This window comes from Euprymna scolopes, chromosome 46, assembly GCF_053919585.1.
Source record: "Euprymna scolopes isolate OS-2025 chromosome 46, ASM5391958v1, whole genome shotgun sequence".
Classification (NCBI taxonomy): Eukaryota; Metazoa; Mollusca; class Cephalopoda; order Sepiida; family Sepiolidae; genus Euprymna; species Euprymna scolopes.
The window spans coordinates 141,685,559-141,696,625 of NC_136527.1; positions in this window are offsets into that span (position 1 = coordinate 141,685,559).

Genomic DNA, 11,067 nt, shown 5'->3' on the forward strand with positions numbered 1-11,067 from the left:
CTGCATGAGCGAAAGAATCTGTTCATTAGCGGATTGTGTTGGTCAGCATTTCCGGAGAAAAATCTTGACAGAACACGTGCAAATATACGCGACTGTGAAGCAAATTTTGAGTTGAGTAATGAAAAAAATAAACATCCTCCTGAAACAGTTGTAAAGAGCTTTAATACCTAAAAATAAATCTATTTTTAAACAAGGATCTCATTTTAGCATACACATCTAACCCCCTCATGTTTCTGTCGAACTCTGAAATTTGAATAAAATATATCAAATTCAACTTCAATCGTCACCAACGCTCGCAATAGTAACACAATAACCTCGTGACTGTAAACGACACTCTTCCCTTCTCTCTTGTTATGCAGTTTTTCACTCCATCTCATTTGCATGTCATGTGCCCTGGTTTCTCGCAATCTTGCGAGACCACAGTTTATAAAACACCAGACGCCATCTTTTTTTCTCTTTTGCCACCCCTCCTCCATCACGCCACCACTCGTACGCACATCCACACAATGCACAAATACGTGGACGCTTGCTACTCTGGTGAGTATTACACAAAACCCTTTTATTTACTTCACAGGAGTAGTTTCCTCTTGTTCCCTCACCCATACATAAACGTAACATGCAACCGCAGCCGAGATTGAACTCATTACAGGACTTTATAGTGTAATTCAAATCTTGTCAGTAGCTGAATACTTGATGCTTCGCCAGGGTTATCAAGGGTATTTTTTATCATGACATCATTACTAGATGGTGTACTTACCACGGCTTAAAAGAGGCCCATCTACGTCCAAGAGAAGGACATTTTTACAAGTATTTTGATGGTGAATACTCTGCCGAACTACAAGCACTTGTACCCTCGACAAACCCGTTAAGCAGCGAAGTCCCACCCCTACACAGTATAGATCCCTAGATGTAAGAAAGCCTTTTACTCTAGTAGCTTCTTCGCCAGAACGGCCGGACTTTGGAATTCTCTTCCGGTTTCCTGCTTCTCTAACTGTACTAACATGCAGAAGTTCAAGTGTAATGTGAACACACATCTTGCTGCTAAACTCCCTACATAGTACCCCTGCAACTTAGGTCCCTGATAGTAGCCCCCTACATCAAAGTAGCAATGTGCCTTGTTTGGGGTGAAAAAAAAAATATGCTAGTTTCCCAACATGGTATTTTATTTCATGGTACTTTGTAGAAATTTTATTTTCCACCTTCTGTCTTTCCTTCTCTCTCCCTCCCCTTCTTTACCCCCCCCCATCTTGGTGTATCGTACTGCTACTGCTTGTTATATCACGTGTTGAATGCGTGCCTTTCGATTGGTAAAAGGAGATGTGTGCACCATTTTGTTGGAAGTTTGAACAAGAGAAAGAGAAGTCAGCTCGCTATCCCACGTCAAGGGAAAAGACGTTAAACATCGCAAGTTTAAACAAGAGAAACCAGTTATTTGATTTCTTCTTCAATCGGGATTAGTCAAGGGAGACGACACAGAATTATTCAGAAAAGACTGTTTAAAAAATCAGTTGTAAATGAAATTACAACAACCTCTTCACCGAGAAAGAAAGAACTATTTTAAGGCCTAGAATTGGTCTTGTAAAAAAAGAACACTAACTCCAGTGAGGCGTTAGAATTCACGTCAAAAGGAACCAAGAAATCTTCTATAAAAATGCATTACACGACAGAAGATTTGGATTATTTTCTTGGATTACAAAACCTAGAGGATTGAAATTTTCTCAAGTAAGAACATTTAAGTTAATGGTGCAAGGGAGGTAATTTACATACACCCTCTTTTAAAAAGATTAAGTGTTGACATGTTTTATTCAAGTTCTTTTACACGCAGTAAACCCTGACTACACCTATATTCTTAACCCTACTATCCCTTACAATATTGTCAATGGAGTTCTTTGAGAACCGCCAGAGGGACTAATCTGGCAGACACTTTTATTGGTGAACATAAAACTGACTATATCTTTCTTTTCCTTATTTACCTTTCCATTTATTAAAAAAATTGTTTACCATAGTATTCTTTCGGTTTTTTTTTTGTTGCTTGTTGTGCAATGGGATGACCTTCATTGGACGTCATGATAAAATTCTCGTTAACTTACAGTGCCATGCCTTCCCAAATGGTCACCCATCTGGTACTAACCAAGCTCGACATTGCTTAACTCTGGTGATTATACCACACACACACATACATGAAGGATATTTACCATTTCCTGTGAACTCTGGAACAGATTTTGAGTTGTGCAACTGAAAATAAACATTGTCTTGAAACAGCTGTAAAGTAAATAAACATTGTCTTGAAACAGCTGTAAAGTAAATAACCCTGGCGAAGCATCAAGTATAAACCTTAAAGTAAATCTAGTTTCACACAATGATCTCATTTTAGCATTTTACCCCCCCCCCTCATCTCCGAAGCTATATGCAGGGGTGTGTGGGAGGTAATATTGGCAGAACCTTCTGCGGTTGGATTTTGTCAAACTCATGAATGTTTTTGTTGAACTCTGAAATTTGGACAAAATTTTAAACAGAACCCTTTATTTACTTCACGGGGGTAGTATGTTCTTGTTTTCTCACCCACACATGCAGGATATTTACCATTTTACTGTGAACTCTGGAACAAATTTTGAATCGAGTTATGTTTTGAAACTGATTTAAACATTTATATTATTGGTTCCCCGATTTATCGAAGCGGAACCTATATTTTCAGTGGCGTCCGTCCATGTGTCTGTGTCCATTAGTCCAGACTATTTCCAGATAACCGTCCATTAGTTTTTCCTGAAATTTTGCCACAAATTGTATTTCATTAAATAGATGTGCACAGTTAAAAAATATTTTGTAAAAATTCCCGTTGCATCCCCAGAGGCTCAAAAGAGGTCAAAAATGACCCAAAATGGCCAAAAATGACACGTTTAACTTTTGATCCATCCATTAGATTTTTCTGAAACTTGGCCAAAATGTGGAGCACATTGTTCTTAATATAAATTCAGTATGGGTGACCTTGGCAAAATTCTGGTTTGTGTCCCCAGGGACTTTCAGTGCTAAAAACGCCCCTTTTCGTGGCTCTTTTTTCATATTTCTCAACAAAAACTTGATATGTCTGACTATATAGTGGTTTTTCACGGTGGTTAACTAAAATGTACATGTCTTAAGGCCTGAAACTGCACCGTTTTCCCTTTACACTGGGATCTGGCATCCTTAGGAGCTCAAAAGAGGTAAAAAAAATGCCCTAAAATGGCCAAAAATGACACTTTTTGCTCCATAGCGTTTGATCCATCCATTAGATTTTCCTGAAACTTTGCCAAAATGTGGAGGCCATTGTTCTTAATATAAATCCAAGAGTACCCAAAATGTTGAGAGCTATATGTAACTGACAATAATCATTTTGATGTCGGGTACCTCAGTTTATCGAAGAGACTGAAAAACCAAACAAAAATGAAACATGGCAAGGACTACCTTTACGCAATATGATGTTTATATTAACTCAAAATATTACTCTTTTGTTATATCTCATCTCTTTGGTTTTCATACATAAAATAAATTTCATAATGTATAAGGATTATTTGATACTGGAGATATTTATAATCATATCCTATTCCCAAAAGAGGGAGATATAACATATGAGAAATATTTGGAATCAAGTCTCCTCTTGCTGTTATTTCAGATCATTTGAAACCATAGCGGCAAGTTTTAGGCTTCCCCTCGTCAAGGCCAGAGGTTTTATATATATATATGTGTGTGTGTAAAATTTTGTTGAAAATTCAAAGACTCACGTTTTCTTTTTTATAACCTTCGTTTATTTCCTGGATTTTTTTCCATTACAGCTGTTTCATTAGTGGGTAGGAAATAAACGAAGGTTATAAAAAAGAAAACGTGAGTCTTTGAATTTTCAACAAAATTTTGCACTATATATGCTCTGCTCCTATTAAATAGACACATTGAGCTTAACTCCAAGTTAACGGTGACTGGTTTTTAAATAACAATCTAGACTCGTTAAACGAAAACGGTATACATTGAAAGTAACGACATTTCAAAAACAAACTTATATTTCGTCCTGGGTATGATGTAAAACTACATCCGACAACGAGGCCCTGGTGCGGGAGCTCCAGGGTTTTGGGGAGAATGTCACTATCCCTTAGTCGTTGCAGTGCTGGGCCACCCTTGGGCAAGGTGTAGTACCCACTAGTCCCCCCCCCTCCATTTAGGGTCACAAAAATCCAAGCCTGGTCAACGATGCTCTTGGCGGATGAACCAGCACCGCAGTGCAGATGCTGTCAACAAGGGTGATGTACAACTCGACTCGGGTTTGCCTCAGCCATCGGATGCGGCTGATTGCATGTGTTGCAGACTGTACTGGTCCGTCCTTCCCTCTGTATTTTGCTTTCAGCGAAGAGGGTGCTAGCAGTACTGGGCAAGCTGCTTATTCCTACTTTTCCTAGGCTGGGAGAGAGGCGAACGTCCTGTGGAGATGGAGTACCAGCAGGTTTGATGATTTCCTGCCATCAGGTGTCACATCTGTGGCTGGGATTTCAGAGCTCCGATCAGACTCACATTGCATCTTTGACACGGACACTAACCGACCTCCGTGTCATCGTTGAAATCAATGGACTGCCCGAGAGATATATATATAAACTGCGTGTGTGGCTTTAAGGTGCCTCTTCTGGGAAAAGCAAATGACAACAATAATTCACGTGAGAAAACGATCCCATCAGAGACAAATCGCCGAATAGTTCGCAGACTTGAATAAAACACCCTCGTTGGTAGTGTTTTGACGGGTAGTTCGTATTTAACTGGAGAGCATCTCAGCAGGATACATATTCCTATGCTGAATGGTCACTAAGTAGTGACGGAGTCTTTTTTTTTTTTTTCTCCATTTTCTTCCCCCCCCCCCCAAGTTGTGTGGGCACGATTTCTGAATAGAACTTAATCGAAGTTACTAAACATCACATAGTTCTCTTCTAAAAATGTTGGATGTCTCCAGATTCGCGAAGACCGACGTGGATCGCTAATTTCATCAGGAACTATACTTTGGGGGCTTTCTTCTATCGGGTCCATACAGTTTGTACTGTCATCTTGTGTGCTTTGTGTGTCTCTATGTTTAGTAGAATCCAATTGTGTATTGAATGATGAATCGGGTTCGATATATTTTGGGATATTTTCACTTCTGTTTTGATTGGTGGTGGAATGGTTCAACTTTGATAATATCACATTTCTTCACTCTGTATCTTTTCCCCCTAAACTGTCTATCCGTAAACTTTTGAACAGTACAATAATGATCTCCAACTTCCATCGGTCCTGGATATAACCAAAAACTATATCCAATGGTGAGGCCCCACCTTGCGGGCTTTGGGGAGTGTGGAGCCACCATTTAATTGCCATTGCTCCCAGGTTAACTCTAACCTGGAGTGGTAGTACCTGTTAGGGTCCCAACTATGGGTTAAATAGAATTTGACGTAAAAAAAATATACTCCATCAAAAATCGTTCCTCAAAATAACTAGATTCGGCATTAAATAACCTGAAAAAGGTTGATATGCCGTTGTGGGAACATGATGAGAATTAGCAGCGAACCGGATGCTAACGTCTCCAGCATAAGAGACAAAATTAAAAATCGTCTTTTGCACATGGCTCCACACATCGTTTCGGTTTGGAAAAAGAAAAATAAGATAATCACAAAAGAATTATCAACCAATGGCAGAGCTCCGCGCCTAAAATAAAGGCCTAAAATATTACAGTCAGTGGGAGCTGATGTGCCCCTATAAAACGAGGCATTTTAGGGAACTAAAAAGAGAAAGGAGAAAAACATAGGAGGCGAAGACACCGTGTTGCTAGCTGTTGATGAAAGAAGTCGCCGCTTCCAAGTTAAAAGCCAGGACACATATCACCGACAGTAGCACGACCGGCCACCCACTTACCACCCTCATTTTCCGAAAAGATAAGTACGCTTACGAACATTCATTCTTTGTTAAATTATACAAGCCTACAAAAGTTCAGTCCTTATCAATGCATACACACCTACAAACATCCTACGAACACTTTACCTCTTCTAATTAAAACTGTCATTAATAAATAAAACCGGTTCTCAACCTTCAATATTCGTCTGTCCTTAATTGCATGGAGTCAGATTCTACATATTTCAAACGTTGTCAGTTAAATGTGTTCTTTGTTGTGACCTCTATGGCCTCATTTCCTTCACCCCTTCTCCATCTATAAACCAACCAAAAAAACCTCCGGGCCATACCGTAAAACAAAAACAACCAACAACCAACCAACTTCCATCACAATACATCTACTGCGGGCGTTAGTAAATTTTCTAGATGCTACTTTTAACCTAGCAAAATGTCATACAAACCTTATGCGAAAAACGGTTCAAACTCATTACAAGCACATCATTAACCGAACAATACCAACTCCTCAACATGGGAAATCTTTAATAAGCATAAAACCTTAGCAGCCCTAAAAACCAGTGAATATACGTATATTATGTTTAATCTATATTTAAACCATATTTTAAGAACGCACAACTGTAGGCATCACCATTGATGTCTTAATGTTTAATGTACAAGAACCTTGTTAGCCGTTCAGTTTTATAATCAAGTTACAATCTCTAACGTGTTGTTGATGGTCCCACAAATCAATAATTTGTATGTTCGAGTATCTTTTGGACGAGGAAAACTTGTGGCACCTTAGTATGTCATGAAGCGTAACAGGTTGAACTATGATCAAAATGGAAATTGTCATATGTTGATTGTGTTAGGGTTGGTCGTTATTTTCATAACGTTTCAATCGATGCAATCTCTAATCTTAAGTTGCATCTTTTTGAACTTTAGAACCTATGCAGAATTTTGAAAACCCTTTATTTACTATTCCGTGGTGCATGCACAACAAATTAAAAGAGATAAAAAAAAATATATCTATAATATAAAGCTAAACATCTGTGTGTGTGTGTGTCTGGTCATAAATAGTCTACTATACGGTTGACTATTATAGAAAACTGATTACATATAATGAGAGAAGATGTATCGAGACACAGGAATGGGTATGTTTGATCTGGCATAATGATGATTCATTAAAATTGTGTGGTCTGCGTTCGCGCCTGGTCCACAAAGTATGGAAATAAAAAAAAAAAAAAAAAACGTTTACAAGTGTTTTTGATATAGATGTACATAATACTTTGATAAGTATGTTTTAACTTAAATAGGGATGGTATAATAAAATTGTGGTGTCTGCGTTCGCGCCTGGCCTCCATAGAATGGAAATCGGCACAAACTTTAATAAAGACTTTTCATATCTATCTGCGTAAGTATACTTTGATAATTATGTTTCAGTTTGAAGAAATATGGTATAATAAAATTATGGGGTGTTTGTTCACGCCTGACCTCCATAGAATGGAAATATGTCACAAAGTTTAACAAGGTTTTTGTAATATAGATCCAGAGAATATTGTGTTAACAGGTATGGTATAATAAATTATGGGGTTTATCTATTTTATTTTTACTTTCATCATATTTTGCTTTGGTTTTGATACCCCCAAATTCGAAGCCATCTCTTTACAACCCTTCCTTTTCATAACCTATCATACTTTCATAAATCAGAGTCCATTTTCTGTAGGCTGTTTTTGAACCCAGTAAACGACGGGTACTTTTGCTAATATATATATAATAATTGTATAAGCATTCTTATCATCATCATCATCATCATCATGCAATTTGTCAGCCTTGATAATGACTAGTCGGGGTCTCAGTGCTTTATCCTTCGGTACAGGACTTTCACCTTGGCTCCTAACTTGCTTGCGCAGTTAAGGTGTAGTATCTGTTGTGCATCAGATAGACACCCTCTGAACCTCCAATGCTAATGTCCAGTGGAGCAAACCCACGATGATTGGCAGCAGAGGAGGCTGCAGCTTCTGGCCGAAAATAATCTCAGTGAGGTAGATAGTCACATTATCGTGTTTGCTACTACGCCTTTTCTTTCTGGATGAGGTTCCATAGCCTTTTAACGAAAACTGCAAGGCAGCAGTAGGATTTCAAGTCAGAGTTTCCATCTCTTAGCATTTTGCTGTGATAAGGCCCATAAGGCAGTGGTGTTTGATTTTGGAGTTGGTTCCTCTAGTCTTCGCCCAACCAAGGGCACCCACAAGACAGTGGGGTAGGGGTTGGTAGTGTGCCAAGGTGTGTCCATAAATTGGTGGGCCATAACGCACAACCTCTGTTGTCGATGGTCTATCCAACAAATCCAATAATTTGTATATTCGAGTATCTTTTGGACCAGGAAAACTGGTGACACCTTAAGATATCATGAGGCAGAACTATGACCAAAAGGGAAATTAGTTGAAAATTATATTTTAACCTAATGTATATAACAAGATGCAAAGACAATTTATTCTAAAGATGTTCTGTTCTATGAATCAAACTAGTTATTGTTTGTTTTGGTGTGTTATCAAACAAATTTTTATTCTGAAAATGAAACCCAGAGAAATATTTAAGACCTGTTGAAACCTTTTAACACAATCATTAATTAGGACATTAATCAGCAAAAACAAATATTCTTGACCAACTTGGTCAACTAAAGATGTACAGATTATACAATATAATTATACAATAATTTGCCAAATATTTTAATACAAGCAGGACATGTGGAAGAGAAAATCCTACAATGTTGAAAACTATTTAAAACATTGTGATAGGACATTGCAATAAGTGTATGGAAATTCATTTTCACATAAACCAAATCATACATTCCACACACAAAAACAAAAGTTGTCAAATATTTAAATACTAGCAGGAGCTGTGGAAGAGAAAAACCTTGAATGTGAAAAATTTTTTAAAACATTGCGAAAGGACATTAACTAGCAAAAATGATATGTCAATTCAAATCAGCGATTGCAATAAGTGTATGGAAAATCATTTTCACATAAACCGAATCACACATTCCACACACAAAAACAAAAATAGTCAAATATTTAAATTTGTCTACAAGTAAAGGGACATAACCCTAAGTGTTATCTACCCTTAGGCATGCGCGCTCTCTAATAAAGTAAGCTCGGGCGGCAGTTCTCTGGTGACCGAGCTGTTGTCCACACCTATGTCTGCGTTGTCTTTCTTTCATGCTGATTGATTCCCGCCAGACGGGAGCCCCCAACATTATACTGTGGAAAAGCAAAGTCCTTGACTGTTGAAATCTTTAAAAACATTGCGAAAGGGCATTAACTAGCAAAAATGATATGTCAATTCAAATCAGGGATTGCAATACGTGTATGGAAATTCATTCTCACATAAACCAAATCACACATTCCACACACAAAACAAAAATAGTCAGATATTTAAATCCTAATAGGATGTCCACAAGTAAAAGGACATAACCCTAAGAGTTATCTACCCTTAGGCATGTACGCTCTCTAATAAAGTAAGCTCAGACGGCAGTTCTCTGGTGACCGAGCTGTTGTCAACACCTATGTCTGCGTAGTCTTTCTTTCATGCTGTTTGATTCCCGCCAGATTCGTACCATGCACGACTATGGACTCTAGCCTCCACGTGCGATTTTGAAGATAAAGACAGAAAGATCCTAGCCCAAATTTTACAGGGGTGCATATCCTCTAAAGTCAGGAGGAAGGCGCTAAGGGACAACTCTACGCTAAAGCAAGTCCTGGACGAAGTTAGGGCAATCAAACTGGCTTATATGCGTGCTGCAGACATGGAGTGTAATGAACTACACGCTCTTTACAGCAACAAGAACCGCACGTGTCACACGTGTGGAAATAACAAAAATTTCAACACAAACGGCAGTAAAGACGGTTGTTGTGAACAGGCGCGGCAAAACAGTCACCATGACACCTCGAAGAATCGACTGCATGGTGGACAAAAAAAAAAGATGATGGAAAGCAAACGTGTCACTATTGTGGATACTCTTCTACACACTCAACTTGTCCAGCCCGAGGAAAAAAATGCAAGAATTGCCACAAGAAAAACCACTTTGCGAGAGCATGCAAAGCAAAGTCGATAAGAGTAATTCGTTTCACCAATCCTTCCCCAGTATCCTCCTCTACGTCTAGTGACGAGTCTGTGTACTCGGTGAAATTTACACCGTCAATTAAGACACCAAAAGTTACCGCCCTTTTCAATAATTCCCCTGTAATGTTTGTGGTAGACACGGATGCTAGCGTCAATATAATTGCTGGACACATATATGATGGTTTAAAACACAAACCACGTATAAACAAAACAACAACCCAGATATTTGCGTACAGATCTAAACATGCCATACCCATCCGAGGATTTATTAATGCGAGCATAGAATTTCGTGATAAATCCTGTAGGGCTAAGATATTTGTGGTCGACAGCGACAATCCTTTAGTTGGACTTCAGAACCTCTTGAGTGGCCATTCTGCTGAAGCACTGGGAATGATAACGTTTAACTTCACGTTCCATGTGACGATCCCAATTCAAGACGAGTTCCCCACACTGTTTGATGAAAAGATGGGAAAAATGTCCGCAAGTTACCATTAATCTCCACATGGACTCATCAGTTTCCCCCGTAACTCAGTAACACCGCAGGATACCGTTCCATGTGAGAAAAGATGTGGAGACGGAACTCAAACGTCTCAGAGAAATGGATGTGATTGAAAAAGTCACTGGACCTACCCCCTGGATTAGCCTGGTTGTGGTAGTTCCCAAGAAAAATGGTAGCGTACGAATTCCTGTCGACATGAGAAAGGCAAATGAAGCCATTCAATGGATAAAACTTCCAATGTCAACCGTAGACGACTTAATAGCAGACTTAAATGGGTGTGCACTTTTCAGCAACTCGAACTGGAAGAGTCCAGCAGATATATAACGACATTTGTAGGTTTATTTCATTACAAGCGTCTAAGTTTTGGCATGAATGCAGCCTCTGAACTATTTCAAAAAGCTACATCAGACCTCCTCAGAGACATCCCAGGAGTGAATAACCTATCAGAGGACATAATCATTTATGCACGTGACCAGCCATCGCATGACATCAGCTTGAGGAACACCCTGAAACGTCTGCAAGAAGTAGGAGCCAAGCTGAACAAAGAAAAATGTCTTCTTTCTGTATGGAAACTG